The sequence below is a fragment of the Enhydra lutris genome, unplaced genomic scaffold (genome assembly GCF_002288905.1).
Source record: "Enhydra lutris kenyoni isolate GAN:26980312 unplaced genomic scaffold, ASM228890v2 scaffoldscaffold42, whole genome shotgun sequence".
Classification (NCBI taxonomy): Eukaryota; Metazoa; Chordata; class Mammalia; order Carnivora; family Mustelidae; genus Enhydra; species Enhydra lutris.
In genome coordinates this window covers 6962971-6979864 of record NW_019154126.1, presented here as the reverse complement: position 1 = coordinate 6979864, position 16894 = coordinate 6962971, and the positions used below count along the sequence as shown (strand labels likewise).

Genomic DNA, 16894 nt, shown 5'->3' with positions numbered 1-16894 from the left:
TTCTGTGTAATCCGAGAAAGTAAGTTGTAGGCAGAAGAAACATAATTTGAGATACAGAAAATATTGACATCCTTTAAGCAGATTTAAGTGGAATGAGTGAAGCCTGTCAAATTGCCAAAAAAGTGATCATCAGTTCATTCTGCTCTGGTTTTGCATCTCTATATGATATCTATCATTCTAGCTGAAAAATGGAAAGTTCTGTAAAATAGCCACCTATTTTGTTTATGCACTGGGTAATAGTTCAACCGAACTTGTCATTAATCAACTGTTTGAATTCATTAACCAACTGTATTTTTTAAAATAATGATTTCATCTTTATTTCAGTTTTACTAGCCAAAGGGCTATCATGCTGGTGAAAAGAGAAAGATGATAGTAAGGGGCCTCTCACATTACAACATTTATTTCCTAAAGATATCCTCCCTGACATGACTGGGAACTCGGTTATCTCCTGTCTTCCTCTCTAATCTGATGAAGGAATATAAACTGGGAATTTTACTTTTTTTTTTTTTCCTCTTAAATTCTGGAATCTGAAAAATAAACCAGTCTTTTAAGGTCACCTTCTATTAGACGTGGTATGACTTGGATGTGTTGAGGTAGAAAGTCTGAATAACTATCCTTTCTCATACATTGGAATCACGCAAATAAAATAATATAAATGATTGAAAGAAATATTGAACAGTGAAAAGCAGTAGAAAGCCAGTCCAAATGGAAGTAAGATATGTGATTACATGTATCCTAGAGCAGAAAAGTAAAATAAGCAATTTTGAGGGTCATATGTGTAACAGGAAATGATGACTTGTGATATGGCAGAACCTTGCTATTGCCCCAGAAGTAAGTGAAGAGAAATGTTTCATGAGGAAAAAAAATCGGAAAGGCATTCTCATGAGATTCAGAGAGCTGAGGTGAACACCATAAGGTACTTCCATGTTTAGAAATGTTCTTACATATTATTTACGATACTCGGGGAATTTCCTAATCTTGATAGTAAAAACAATACTAGGGGGGCAAGTTCAACACAGCTCTTCTGAACCTGAATCCTCAAACCAAGGTCGGTTCACAAAAATCTGTGAGGCTTTCAGTTTGAGCAATTTGGATTGCTAACCTCTCCTAGTGGCTTCAAAAGAACAGTGTCACTCATCGCTGAATGTTGTGAGCTACCTTCTGTTTAAAATGTCTGTATGTCAGTCCTCCGATTTTCACTCCGAAGTCTCCTGATTTTCAGTTTTCTGCTTCCAACTTCCTTTCTCTTTATGACTCGGTTGGGGGGGGGGGGGCAGTTGCTGTATTCTTTTAAAGTGTATTCTGTTTTTGTTTTTGGTTTTTTTGTTTTGTTTTGTTTTTTAAGTCTGGACCTCTCTTTGATGATGATGGATGTCTATTTATCTAGTTAATGCTTTTTCTTTATTAGAGAGTTTGAGCTCCCAAAACGGACCTGAGGACATTATCAAGAACCATTTGCCATGGAGAACCCTAAACTAAATACGTCATTTTCCCCTCAGTGTTTCTCCCCCTGGCTTTGTAAGTGAAAGCAATTGCTTGTACGAAATGTGGCAGACATCCTATGAGATTCCAACTAGAATGAATCTTGACCTTGCTGTAAATTATTATTGGTCAAGGAAAAACTGGCATCCTGGCAAAAAGACAGTTAAGAAAATACTCTTGAGTTTCCTGGGGCTACTTCCTATAATCCAGGTCGCTTGCTCTCACGGCCTTTGGAGTAACTTCTAAATAAATGGGAGTCTTTCACATAGCAGCAACTTTAACTGTTGCTGTGCTCTGGGGCTGTGCCAGAGAAAATAGTCTTTTGTCATTGAAAGGAAAGAAAACAAGTCTTCAAGACTCTGTAAAACAGCAAAGAAAATAAATAACAGTAACAAAAGGGTAAGGGGGGGGGGCGGGGGACACTTTCAAGCACTGGTTATTTACTAAATGCTGGAAATTTACCAGGCACCTTCTGAGCAGGGCTAATGTGAAAAGATTAGCTACATTTTTGCCTTGCTTGTTTGTTTCAAAGTAATTGGGCATGTTATTTCAAACTCCCAGAAGAAGGAAAAAAAAAAAATACTAGGAGCAAAAACGAGGCCATTAGTAATGAAGTCAGCAAAGCAGAGAGGCTTCACTAGGGAAATCTGCCAGCCTGAATTCTCCAAAGTGGTATTGCCTTCTCCAAGCACACTATCTCCTCTCAGAGGCATTGATTGGTTTCTAAAGAAAGTTAAGAATGAAGCAGGCCTGGGTGGCCAGAGGAAATTCATTCTGTTATAAAGATCAGTGTGCTACGATGGATTTGTCCCAGGCAGAGACAAAGACAAAGGCTTATGTGAAGGCAGTTCGCCCTGGGGGTGATCCCAGGGGCAGGAATGGAGGGCAGGTGAAAGGGGGCAGAAAATGATGGAAAATCAAGAAAACGGTGTGTCTTTGTTAAGCCGATCTCCACAATGGGGGATCCACCACACAGGACCTTCTGGTGGAAGGTTCCCATCCCTGTTGTTCAGAGTTAGCTCCACAAACATAACCCCCCCAACACACACACACCCCTTTCAGGTTACGCATGCTTGAGCACCAAGGGAGTTCCCACCTCAGTCCCACAGAGAAGCCCAAGGCCAGAGAAGGAGGAACACACAGTGTGGGCTGAAGCAAACTTCTGTGCAAAACTCATCAACATGCCCTTGGAAATGGTCTCTGCAGCAGTGGCTGATTGTCACAGGTGGAGAATACGAGGAGCCCCTTCAAGGGCAGGAGCCAACCAAAAACTCAGGAAAAGACTCAGTGCATGATAGTTAGTGGAACACCCTCCAAACCCGGTGGTCTTGAGGCAATATTTGATATTCAACCATCTCTGTCCTCTAGCACCCAACTTTGATTCTCCTCACCTTCAGGCAACACTTTGGCGGACCCAGATTTCTTCCCTAGAAGGGCAGCCAGGTCTTCCCTGAGGGGTCTGCTTTGTCCTGGCGGGCTCATGCTTCCTCTGATTGCCTGTTCCCCATTGTCATCAGATGAGAGCTGCAAGAGATGCTTCAGGGAACTCCTGGTTTCTAGATAGGTTCCTTGCTTCCTCCACTGTGTAACCATAACCCTAACTTCTCACGGTAGCCAGTGGCAATAACTCCCACCAGTTTCATAACGTTTATCTCTGCTGGTTCATCTGTTGACAGGAGGAGCGCAAATGTACTTAAAGGTTCAAGTTCAATGGAAATGTTCCCTGGTGTATTTTCAAAAACAGTAGACTGTGATTGGACAGTGCTAAACTTTACAGGAACAGGAAGCACGAATTCTACCAAAGGAAGAGCTGGCAAAGATGGTGTACCATTGTTTCATGAGTTTCTCTCGTTTCTGCCATCTCTATGATTCCCTTCCTTCTATTCACTTTGCATTAATTTTCTGCTTCTTTTTTTCCTTTGTGAGGTGGAATGACATATCATTGATTTTAAATCTTTTCTTCTTTTCTAATCTAATCACTGAAAGCTATAAACTTCCCTCCAAGCACTACTTTGCTGGATCCCATGAATTTTAATCTGTTGTGTGTTCAACACGGATCCCTCTGAAATGTCTTTAAATGTCTCATGTAACTTTTTTCTTGTGGAAGGATGGCGCCTAATTGTTCAATGTTTGTAACTTTTCCAGGTAGCTCTTAGTTATTTTAATTTCTTCATTGTCAGAGAATATATTCTGTATTATTTTAGTCCTTCGAAATATTTTAAGGCATGTTCTATGGCGCAGGGTGTGGTCCATCTTGGCAAATGCCCTCCTACGTGTTTGGAAAGTCTGTGAATGCTGCATTTCTTGGGTGTAAAGTTCTGTGAATGTCCATTAAGTCAGGCTGCTTGATGGTTTTAGTTGTATTTTCACATTCCATACTGATCTTTTTCTCCACGTGATCTGTTAATTATGAAGGAGAGATGCTGAAATATACATTTATGTTTGTGGGTTTACTTATTTCTTTCTTGGTTTTGTTGATTTTGCTTCATGCAGTGTAAGCTCTGTCATTAGAGGCACGCATGTTTAGGGCTGTCCTGTCCTCTTGATGGAACTGATACTTCTATTATGTGGAAGGATCCCTCTTTACCTCTGAGAAAACTCTTTGTCTGGAAGCTTTCTTTGTCTGTTATCGACAAATAGAATAGAATAGAGGCACATCTGCTTTTCTGCTCACTATTTGCACAGAATATGCTGGCCATTGCTTTGTCTTCCCCTGTCTATAGAAAGTAAGGGTTGAGGTCTTTTCTTTTTTTTTTTTTTTTTAAAGATTTTATTTATTTATTTGACAGAGACAGAGACCACAAGTAGGCAGAGAGGCAGGCAGAGAGAGAGGAGGAAGCAGGTTCCCTGCTGAGCAGAGAGCTTGATGTGGGGCTCGATCCCAGGACCCTGGAATCATGACCTGAGCTGAAGGCAGAGGCTTTAACCCACTGAGCCACCCAGCCGCCCCAGGGGTGAGGTCTTGATAGAGTGTTTGAAGTGTCATGTAATAGAAATGTCTGATACTGTTAACAATGCCTGGAAGTAATAGATTAGAATCCATTTATCTTGTCTATCTACTTCCTCCAAATTGTATTTATAACCAGATCTATTGGTTTGGTATCTTTTTTGTACTCCCATGTTTGCTACGAAGATTTCATGAGACGTGTTCTGTAGAGAATGCTCCCCTCACCAAGATAACCTTGTCCTCTTCTTGGGGACCTGTGACTATGTTATCTTACATATCAAAAGAGACTTTGAGGATGTGATTAAGGTTTAGGACTGTGAGATGGGGAGATTAGCCTGGATTATCTGAGTGGCCACATTCTAATCCCATGAGTCCTTAAAAATGGGAAACCTTCCCCAGCTATAGTAAGAAAGAGATGTGATGACGGAAGGAGGGTCAGAAAGATTTGGTTCTCTGACTGATGTGATGGAGGAGAGGGGTCAAGAGTCAAGGAATCCCAGCCACCTCTAGAAGATGGAAAAGGCAAGGAAACAGATTCTCCCCAGGATCCTCCAAAAGAAACCCAGCCCTGCTGAACCATTGATTTTAGCCTCGTGAGACCCTTGCTGGATTTCTGACCTCTCAAACTATTAGATAACAGATTATATTGTTTTAAGCCACTAGATAAATGGTAATTTGTTAACAGCAACCAGAGAATATGAACATATCCCTACTACTCCTCCCTAACTACTAACCCTGGTTTAGATGTGTTTGGGACCAGAGACCACTACGTAGGACAGACTCATTCTGCTTGAAAACTGTGAGTTCCTTCTAAGAAAATTCTCAGAACTAAAAGAGTCCAGAGGATTTCTCATATTCAACTTCCCTAAGTTTACAAACTTTCTAAACTAGAAGGAAGAGACAAGCCCTGGAAGTATTATTTTTCAGCAGTTTGGGTAGGAGAGACTTTATTTTTAATAAATATGATTTATTACTTAAAGAATAAATTAACTCATTTTATTTTTTTTATTTTTTTAAAGATTTTATTTATTTATTTGACAGACAGAGATCACAAGTAAGCAGAGAGGCAGGCAGAGAGAGAGAGAGGAGGAAGCAGGCTCCCCGCCGAGCAGAGAGTCCGATGCGGGGCTCGATCCCAGGACCCTGGGATCACGACCCGAGCCGAAGGCAGAGGCCCCAACCCACTGAGCCACCCAGGCGCCCCAAATTAACTCATTTTAAAGAACAGAAGAGGTTAATGGCAAGGGAAGGTTTATTTTGGATCGGAAACAAGTTTCAGACCTTTAGGCATTTTTCCTAAGGTTTTAGATCCACAAAACTGTTTCCATAACAATGAGCCCATAGAAACCTCAAGGGGCTGTCACCATGGATAGAATTAGAGATGTCCCTAGAATTGGTGGAACTGGACAGCTGCCTAGGACCCCAGTACATGAATAGCACCTATGCTGATAGTGCAGAAGCTATAACTCTGAGAGGTAGGTAGTAGAGAAGGAAGAGTGCTGAGTTCACCAGTTCATGCCAAAACAAAATGAAAGAAAATTCAGGTGCCCCTCCATGGACATCAAGGCCATCTAGTTGAGAATAGACCTTCTTTCCAGCCCCCTCCTCAACCAGTCTCCCTGACTACGTAGTTCCTCTGGATCTCTTTCTCTCCCTTCTGTGCTTTTTTGTTGGTTTGTTTATTCGAAGGGATGCTCTTTTAAAACATCTCTTCCTCTTCAGATGATTACAGATGTTCCTTCCATCTTGATTTCATTTACATAATAGGGAGTGGAAACTACAAGGTGGAGGGGCAGAGTATCTCGTGTATCTGTACCCTCTAAGAAGGGTCTCCTTGAAGTAATATCACAGCCAGACTTTTGCCTGGACCATTTTCCAATGTCCAAATAATGTTCCTTGAGCGAAAGGCAGGGTAAGAGTATTTGGATTCCGAACTTAAGATCCACTGCTTTGAAAATAAATCCACAACACGAAAGTAAGATCTGTGTATAAAAAGGATTATCAGCAGTCAGATGAAGAGCATGCATTGGCTTCTCGATGTTTATTTTAATTCAGTGAATTTAATAGCTTCTGGATAGTGAATTGGGCGAAAATAACATAAATTGACAAAACAGCTGAATTTCTAGCGAGGCTTCTCAGTTTTTCGTAATCGCATGACTACAGAATTAAACTAAAATAGAATTCTCTGCTTTTAGGATATTGATCCTATTTGCATTTCTCTGTTATTGTTTATTTCCAATTTATTGATTTTGATGGACTCATGCTTTCTGAGAGAAAGCTAGATACGTCCAATGCAATTCAGTCAATAATCACCAAGTTGGTTCCAGTAAAAGAACCTTTTCTCCCTCCCAAAAACTAGTAAGCTACCTCTTCTTTGAAGTTTGACAATACCTAGGTGTGATATCCTTTCAAAAAATATGCATCCATAAAAGGAGACATTTTATTTGAAAGACATACAAAATAACCTTAATATACATATTTGCTTTCAACAAATATTGTATTTCAAATCAAAGAGTGCAACTCACATTATTTAAAATACTCTTCTTCTATGGAAAAAAATGACAAGAATTTGAAAACCATTTCAGGCAGCAAAATTAACATGATCTAATATGCACAATTACTTCACAAAAGCAAGAAGTATGAATCATTCTTATCAACAATTTTGAAAGATTTGTATTCTCTTTCTCTATAAATCAGTCAAACTCTATGCTTAGATATTTTCTACTGAGAAAATGACTAATAAACCCAATTTTGATAAATGTTGTACTCTCTGATTTTAAAAAATTGACCACCCGAAACATTTGTATTTTTCTGTCCCCTTGTAATTTTTTTTGCTTCTAGCCAGCCTCTCAAGGCATGTAAACACATCTTCCAAAGTAATCCATTTCTTAGGAAAATACGAGAGATGACTAATGGCTCTCTTTTCTGAGCTATACAATATACAAGAATTTGTCTAACTGAATCACTTCCCCGAAGGAAAAAAATGGAGATGTGAACTATTAAATAGAGGTTAAAAGTGGTAATATATTTGTCTCTCTGAATCATATGTGATCTTTGTCTTACAACTCAGTTTTTGAAAGAGGAGATTTATTTTCTAATGTAAACTGTTTCATAAATTCCCTTAGGAAGATAAGATCAGGAAATTAGAAGTCTAGAGTATCCTGTGTTTGAATTAAAAAAAAAAAAGATTTTGTTTACTTATTTGTCAGAGAGATAGAACACAAGCAGGGAGAGCGGCAGGCAAGGGGAGAAGAAAGCTCCCTACTGAGCCGAGAGCCCAATGTGGGACTCGATTCCAGGACCCTGGGATTATGACCTGAGCTGAAGGCAGACACTTAACCCACTGAGCCACCCAGGCATCCTTGTGTTTGAATTTTTAAATAAAGTACCTAATGTTGAATTTTTAAAAATAACCTTAAGAGGGGGCGCCTGGGTGGCTCAGTGGGTTAAGCCTCTGCCTTCGGCTCGGGTCATGATCCCAGGGTCCTGGGATCGAGCCCCACATCGGGCTCTCTTCTTGGTAGGGAGCCTGCTTCTCCCTCTCTCTGCCTGCTTCTCCGCCTACTTGTGATCTCATTCTCTCTCTCTGTCAAATAAACAAATAAAATCTTTAAAAAGAAAAAATAACCTTAAGATAAGCCCCCTCTTTGTTACTTTCACTGGGTGAACCCAGGTACGCTGAAAGCTGTAGTTCTTGCTTTCTTGCTTGCAAAGGAAAATTAAAACTGCTGTATTAAGTTGTTTTGTGAAGAGAGCTACTAATTTTAAAAGACTTGAATTGGAAACAGGACGTGTGTCAGTGGGAACAAATCTCCCAATTTTAGGATATTGTGGAGTCAACATAGTGATCTGTGTTCAGGGTGTTACTATTAGTAATCAAATATGATGCTGAAATCGAATGCACTTCTCTTTTTTGCCATATAGAATCTGTGAATTTTATTTCAAAACAATATTATTGTTCCACAACTGCTTTTACCACCCCCCCATGGAATTTTTAATTCTGTTAAAATGAACATACAACGTTCTATCCGTTTCCAACATACAATAGAGTGATTTAACAATTCTGTATGTTACCCAGGGCTCACCTTGATAAGTACGATTTTTAATTCCCCTTGCCCATTTCACCCATCCCCTCCAGTAACTGTTGGTTTGTTCTCTCTGTTTCAGAGTCTGGTTGTTTCTTTGTCTATCTCTTTTGTTGTTGTTGTTCATTTGCTTTGTTTCTTAAATGTCACATATGAGTGAAATCATATGGAATTTGTCTCTGGCTGATTTATTTCACTCAGTATTATACCCTCCACGATCCATCCATGGTGCTGGAAATGGCAAGATTTCATCTGTTCTATGGTTGAGTGATATTCCATTGTATGCGTATACCAAATCTTCCTTATCCATTCATCTTTGGATAGATGAGTTGTAAATAATACTGCAATAAACATAGGGGTGCATAGATCTTTTCGAATTAGTGTTTTCATATTCTTTGGGTAAATACCCAGGAGTGGAATTACTGGATCATATGGTCATTCTATTTTTAATTTTTTGAGGAATTTCCATACTGTCTTCCAAAGTGGCTGCAGTAGTTTGCATTGCCACCAACACAAGGGATCCTTTTTCTTCACATCCTTACCAACAATTGTTGTTTCTTGTGTTTTTGATTTTAGTCATTCTGACAGGTGTGAGATGATACCTCACTGTGGTTTTGATTTGCATTTCCCTGGTAATTAGTGGCGTTGAGCATCTTTCCATGTGTTTGTTGGCTAGCTGGACGTCTTCTTCAGAAAAATGATGGTTCATGTCTTCTGCCCATAAAACAGAACATACTTCTAACCTCCTTTACATTGCTGTCTAAAGAAGTGACTGAGAAAATGAATTCAATAAAACAAAAGAGAAAATATATCATAGACAAAAGGGTAGATTAGGTTGGAAACCATTCCTTAACTTTTATTGAATTTAAGTCTTAGGAGATTGTTAGAGGCAAGAATTGATAAAATATTTTTCAGTGAATATTCCAAAGAAAATTTTCACCTTCCAGAATATTGAGAAAGAGAAATCCAGCAGAGCCTTTCTGAGATTTTATAGTTGGTAAAACCTCTTTCTGTGGAGAGGCAACCTTCCCCAGCCAATCTGCAGCCATGGAATCAGCCAGATTCCTTCAAGGAAAGGAGACATAGACTTCCCTCCATCATGTAATAGCTGACAATCATAAAGAAATTCAAAGTAGTCCACACTGTAGACTATGAAAAAAAAAAAAAAAAGGATTCTAATCCTCTAAAAATGGATTATTTTATGAGTTAATTTCTTGATCCGTTTGGGCTGCTATAATTTAAAAAAAAAAAAGCCTAGACTGTGTGGCTTGAACAAACATTTCTTCTCACAGTTCTGGAACCTGGGAAATCCAAGATCCTGGTGCTGGCAGATTTGGTATCTGGTGAGGACCTGCTTCCTGGTTTGCAGATGTCTGTCCTGCTGTGTCCTCACATGGCAGAGTACAGGGAGAAGAAAGGTCTCTCAGAATTCTGTTAAGTATATTCACATTGTAGTACAACCATCATTTATAGAACTCTTTTCGCCTTCCCAAGCTGAAACTCCATACCTATTAAACAAACACTAACACCTGATTATCCCTGCCCCTATTCTCTAGCAACCACCTGTTTACTTTCTGTCTCTATGAATTTGACTATTCTAGGTACCTCGTTTGATTGGATTCATACAGTATTGGGCTTTGTGTGACTGGTTTATTTTACTCAGCATGAGATCGTCAAGGTTGATCATTGTCAGCATGTGTCAGAATTTCTTTCCTTTTTAATGCTGAGCAATATTCCATTGTATGTTCACAGAACATTTGGCTTATGCATTTATCCATCAATGGACATTGAGTTGCTTTCTTGGCTACTGTGACTAATGCTGCTGTGAATATGGGTGTACAAATAGATCTTGAAGTCCCTGCTTTCAATTCTTTGATGTATATATCCAGAAGTGGAGTTGCTGAATCATATGGTAATTCTAACTTTAATTATTTGTTTTCCATAGTGACTGCATCATTTTACCCTCCCAGTATCTCTGCAACTTCACCAACACTTGTTGTATTCTGTCATTTTTAAAATAACCATACCAGTGGATGTGAAATGATATCTCATTGTTTTCGTTTGTATTTCCTGAATGAGTAGTGATGTTCTTTAGCATCATTTCATGTACTTATTGGCCATTTTTGTATTTTCTTTGGAAAAAATATGTATTCAAGTCCTTTGTTCATTTTGTTTAGATTTTTGTTTGAGTGTGAGTTGTAGGAGTTCTTTACTTATCTTAGATATTAACCTCTTAGCAGATGTGTGATTCACAGATACTTCCTCCTATTCCATGTGTTGCCTTTTCACTCTGTTTATAATGTCCTTGGATGCATGAAAGTTTTTCATGTTGGTAAAATCAAATTTAAGCTATTTTTTCTAACGTTTTCTTCCCTGAGCTTCTAATGACATATCCAAGAAATCATTGCCAAATCCAATGTCTTGGAGATTTCTGCACATTTTCTTCTAAAGGTTTTATAGTTTTAGGTCTTACATTTAGGTCTTTGATCCATATTGAGTGAATTTTTGTATATGGGATAGGGTAAGAATCCAATTTCATTGTCTTGTATGTAGATACCCAGTTTTCCAATTCCTTACATTGAAAGAGCTGTTCTTTCCTTACTGGATTGTCTCTCCTCAGTCTTGTCAAAATCAATTGCCTGTGTTTGCAAGAACTCATTTCTGGGCTCTTTATTGTATTCCATTGGTCTGTATGTCTGTCTTTATGCCGGGACCACACTCTTAATTATTGTAGTTTTGCGATTAATTTTGAAACCAGAAAATGTGAGACCTTGAACTTTGTTCTTTTTCAAGATTGTTTTGGCCATTGAGGGTCCCTTGAGATTTTTTAAAATTAATTTTAAGATGTTTCCATTTCTGTAAAAAAATCATTATGAATTTGATAGGAATTGCAGTAAATGTGTAGATCACTTTACCTAGTATTGCTATCCAAGCAATATTAAGTCTTCCAACCCATGAACATGGGATGTCTTTCCCTTTATTTGTACCTTTTTGATTAAGTTAATTCGTAAGTATTTTATTCTTTTTGATGTTATTGCAGATGAAATAGTTGTCTTAATATCCTTCCTTCTCAAAGTGTTCATTATTTGTGATAGAAACACAACAGATTTTAATGTTGATGTGTATCATACAACTGCTAAATTTGTTTTTAATTTTATTTTTTATAAACATATAATATATTTTTATCCCCAGGGGTACAGGTCTGTGAATCGCCAGGTTTACACACTTCACAGCACTCACCATAGCACATACCCTCCCCAATGTCCATAATCCCACCCCCCCTCCCAACCCCCCTCCCCCCATCAACCCTCAGTTTGTTTTGTGAGATTAAGAGTCACTTATGGTTTGTCTCCCTCCCAATCCCATCTTGTTTCATTTACTCTTCTCCTACCCCCTTAACTCCCCGTGTTACATCTCCTCTCCCTCATATCAGGGAGATCATATGATAGTTGTCTTTCTCCGATTGACTTATTTCGCTAAGCATGATACCCTCTAGTTCCATCCACGTCGTCGCAAATGGCAAGATTTCATTTCTTTTGATGGCTGCATAGTATTCCATTGTGTATATATACCACCTCTTCTTTATCCATTCGTCTGTTGATGGACATCTAGGTTCTTTCCATAGTTTGGCTATTGTAGACATTGCTGCTATAAACATTCGGGTGCACGTGCCCCTTCGGATCACTACGTTTGTATCTTTAGGGTAAATACCCAGTAGTGCAATTGCTGGGTCATAGGGTAGTTCTAGTTTCAACATTTTGAGGAACCTCCATGCTGTTTTCCAGAGTGGTTGCACCACCTTGCATTCCCACCAGCAGTGTAGGAGGGTTCCCCTTTCTCCACATCCTCACCAGCATCTGTCATTTCCTGACTTGTTAATTTTAGCCATTCTGACTGGTGTGAGGTGGTATCTCATTGTGGTTTTGATTTGTATTTCCCTGATGCTGAGTGATGTGGAGCACTTTTTCATGTGTCTGTTGGCCATCTGGATATCTCCTTTGCAGAAATGTCTGTTCATGTCCTCTGCCCATTTCTTGATTGGATTATTTGTTCTTTGGGTGTTGAGTTTGCTAAGTTCTTTATAGATTTTGGACACTAGCCCTTTATCTGTCATTTGCAAATATCTTCTCCCATTCTGTCAGTTATCTTTTGGTTTTGTTAACTGTTTCCTTTGCTGTGCAAAAGCTTTTGATCTTGATAAAATCCCAATAGTTCATTTTTGCCCTTGCTTCCCTTGCCTTTGGCGATGTTCCTAGGAAGATGTTGCTGCGGCTGAGGTCGAAGAGGTTGCTGCCTGTGTTCTCCTCAAGGATTTTGATGGATTCCTTTCTCACATTGAGATCCTTCATCCATTTTGAGTCTATTTTCGTGTGTGGTGTAAGGAAATGGTCCAATTTCATTTTTCTGCATGTGGCTGTCCAATTTTCCCAACACCATTTATTGAAGAGGCTGTCTTTTTTCCATTGGACATTTTTCCTGCTTTGTTGAAGATTAGTTGACCATAGAGTTGAGGGTCTATTTCTGGGCCCTCTATTCTGTTCCATTGATCTATGTGTCTGTTTTTGTGCCAGTACCATGCTGTCTTAATGATGACAGCTTTGTAATAGAGCTTGAAGTCCGGAATTGTGATGCCACCAACTTTGGCTTTCTTTTTCAATATTCCTTTGGCTATTCGAGGTCTTTTCTGGTTCCATATAAATTTTAGGATTATTTGCTCCATTTCTTTGAAAAAAATGGATGGTACTTTGATAGGAATTGCATTAAATGTGTAGATTGCTTTAGGTAGCATAGACATTTTCACAATATTTATTCTTCCAATCCAGGAGCATGGAACATTTTCCCATTTCTTTGTGTCTTCCTCAATTTCTTTCATGAGTACTTTATAGTTTTCTGTGTATAGATTCTCAGTCTCTTTGGTTAGGTTTATTCCTAAGTATCTTATAGTTTTGGGTGCAATTGTAAATGGGATTGACTCCTTAATTTCTCTTTCTTCTGTCTTGTTGTTGGTGTAGAGAAATGCAACTGATTTCTGTGCATTGATTTTATATCCTGACACTTTACTGAATTCCTGTACAAGTTCTAGCAGTTTTGGAGTGGAGTCTTTTGGGTTTTACATATAGTATCATATCATCTGCGAAGAGTGATAGTTTGACTTCTTCTTTGCCGATTTGGATGCCTTTAATTTCCTTTTGTTGTCTGATTGTTGAGGCTAGCACTTCTAGTACCATGTTGAATAGCAGTGGTGATAACGGACATCCCTGCCGTGTTTCTGACCTTAGCGGAAAAGCTTTCAGTTTTTCTCCATTGAGAATGATAATTGCGGTGGGTTTTTCATAGATGGCTTTGATAATATTGAGGTATGTGCCCTCTATCCCTACACTTTGAAGAGTTTTGATCAGGAAGGGATGCTGTACTTTGTCAAATGCTTTTTCAGCATCTATGGAGAGTATCATATGGTTCTTGTTCTTTCTTTTATTAATGTGTTGTATCACATTGATTGATTTGCGGATGTTGAACCAACCTTGCAGCCCTGGAATAAATCCCACTTGGTCGTGGTGAATAATCCTTTTAATGTACTGTTGAATCCTATTGGCTAGTATTTTGGCGAGAATTTTTGCATCTGTGTTCATCAAGGATATTGGTCTGTAGTTCTCTTTTTTGATGGGATCCTTGTCTGGTTTTGGGATCAAGGTGATGCTGGCCTCATAAAATGAGTGTGGAAGTTTTCCTTCCATTTCTATTTTTTTGGAACAGTTTCAGGAGAATAGGAATTAGTTCTTCTTTAAATGTTTGGTAGAATTCACCTGGGAAGCCATCTGGCCCTGGGCTTTTGTTTGTTTGGAGATTTTTGATGACTGTTTCAATCTCCTTACTGGTTATGGGTCTGTTCAGGCTTTCTATTTCTTCCTAGTTCAGTTGTGGTAGTTTATATGTCTCTAGGAATGCATCCATTTCTTCCAGATTGTCAAATTTGTTGGCGTAGAGTTGCTCATAGTATGTTCTTATAATTGTCTGTATTTCTTTGGTGTTCGTTGTGATCTCTCCTCTTTCATTCCTGATTTTATTTATTTGGGTCCTTTCTCTTCTCTTTTTGATAAGTCTGGCCAGGGGTTTATAGATCTTATTAATTCTTTCAAAGAACCAGCTCCTCGTTTCGTTGATTTGTTCTATTGTTTTTTTGGTTTCTATTTCATTGATTTCTGCTCTGATCTTTATGATTTCTCTTCTCCTGCTGGGTTTAGGCTTTCTTTCTTGTTCTTTCTCCAGCTCTTTTAGGTGTAGGGTTAGGTTGTGTACCTGAGACCTTTCTTGTTTCTTGAGAAAGGCTTGTACCGCTATATATTTTCCTCTCAGGACTGCCTTTGTTGTGTCCCACAGATTTTGAACCATTGTGTTTTCTTTATCATTTGTTTCCATGAATTTTTTCAATTCTTCTTTAATTTCCTGGTTGACCCATTCATTCTTTAGAAAGATGCTGTTTAGCCTCCATGTATTTGGATTCTTTCCAAATTTCCTCTTGTGATTGAGTTCTAGCTTCAGAGCATTGTGGTCTGAAAATATGCAGGGAATGATTCCAATCTTTTGATAACAGTTGAGACCTGATTTAGGACCAAGAATGTGATCTATTCTGGAGAATGTTCCATGTGCACTCGAGAAGAATGTGTATTCTGTTGCTTTGGGATGAAATGTTCTGAATATATCTGTGATGTCCATCTGGTCCAGTGTATCATTTAAGGCCTTTATTTCCTTGTTGATATTTTGCTTGGATGATCTGTCCATTTCAGTGAGGGGAGTGTTAAAGTCCCCTACTATTATTGTATTATTGTCGATGTGTTTCTTTGATTTTGTTATTCATTGGTTTATATAGTTGGCTGCTCCCACGTCAGGGGCATAGATATTTAAAATTGTTAGATCTTCTTGTTGGACAGTTCCTTTGAGTATGATATAGTGTCCTTCCTCATCTCTTATTATAGTCTTTGGCTTAAAATCTAATTGATCTGATATAAGGATTGCCACTCCTGCGTTCTTCTGATGTCCATTAGCATGGTAAATTCTTTTCTACCCCCTCACTTTAAATCTGGAGGTGTCTTCGGGTTTAAGATGAGTTTCTTGTAGGCAACATATAGATGGGTTTTGTTTTTTTATCCATTCTGATACCCTGTGTCTTTTGATTGGGGCATTTAGCCCATTAACATTCAGGGTAAGTATTGAGAGATATGAATTTAGTGCCATTGTATTGCCTGTAAGGTGACTGTTACTGTATATTGTCTCTCTTTCTTTCTGATCTACTACTTTTAGGGTCTCTCTTTGCTTAGAAGACCCCTTTCAATATTTCCTGTAGAGCTGGTTTGGTATTTGCAAATTCTTTCAGTTTTTGTTTGTCCTGGAAGCTTTTAATCTCTCCTTCTATTTTCAATGATAGCCTAGCTGGATATAGTATTCTTGGCTGCATGTTTTTCTCGTTTAGTGCTCTGAATATATCATGCCAGCTCTTTCTGGCCTGCCAGGTCTCTGTGGATAAGTCTGCTGCCAATCTAATATTTTTACCATTGTACGTTACAGACTTCTTTTCCCGGGCTGCTTTCAGGATCTTCTCTTTGTCACTAAGACTTGTAAATTTTACTATTAGGTGATGGGGTGTGGACCTATTCTTATTGATTTTGAGGGGGGTTCTCTGAACCTCCTGGATTTTGATGCTTGTTCCCTTTGCCATATTGGGGAAATTCTCTCCAGTAATTCTCTCCAATATACCTTCTGCTCCCCTCTCTGTTTCCTCTTCTTCTGGAATCCCAATTATTCTAATGTTGTTTCGTCTTATGGTGTCACTTATCTCTCGAATTCTCCCCTCGTGGTCCAGTAGCTGTTTGTCCCTCTTTTGCTCAGCTTCTTTATTCTCTGTCATTTGGTCTTCTATATCGCTAATTCTTTCTTCTGCCTCATTTATCCTAGCAGTGAGAGCCTCCATTGTTGATTGCACCTCATTAATAGCTTTTTTAATTTCCACTTGGTTAGATTTTAGTTCTTTTATTTCTCCAGAAAGGGCTTTTATATCTCCCGAGAGGGTTTCTCTAATATCTTCCATGCCTTTTTCGAGCCCGGCTAGAACCTTGAGAATCGTCATTCTGAACTCTGGATCTGACATATTACCAATGTCTGTATTGATTATGTCCCTAGCCTTTGGTACTGCCTCTTGTTCTTTTTTTTGTGGTGAATTTTTCCGCCTTCTCATTTTGTCCAGATAAGAGTATATGAAGGAGCAAGTAAAATACTAAAAGGGTGGCAACAACCCCAGGAAAATATGCTTTAGCCAAATCAGAAAAGATCCCAAATCGTGAGAGGGGAGAAAGGGGGTAAAAAGAGGTTCAGAAAGAAAAAAAAA

At 38.7% G+C, this 16894-nt stretch overlaps 1 protein-coding gene across 3 annotated transcripts in view; it reads left to right on the top strand.

Annotated features, from left to right (window-relative positions):
- Positions 1 to 16894, top strand: part of LOC111155587 (solute carrier family 39 member 12) — an 84529-nt gene that overhangs the window by 52472 nt on the left and 15163 nt on the right. The window lies entirely within an intron of this gene.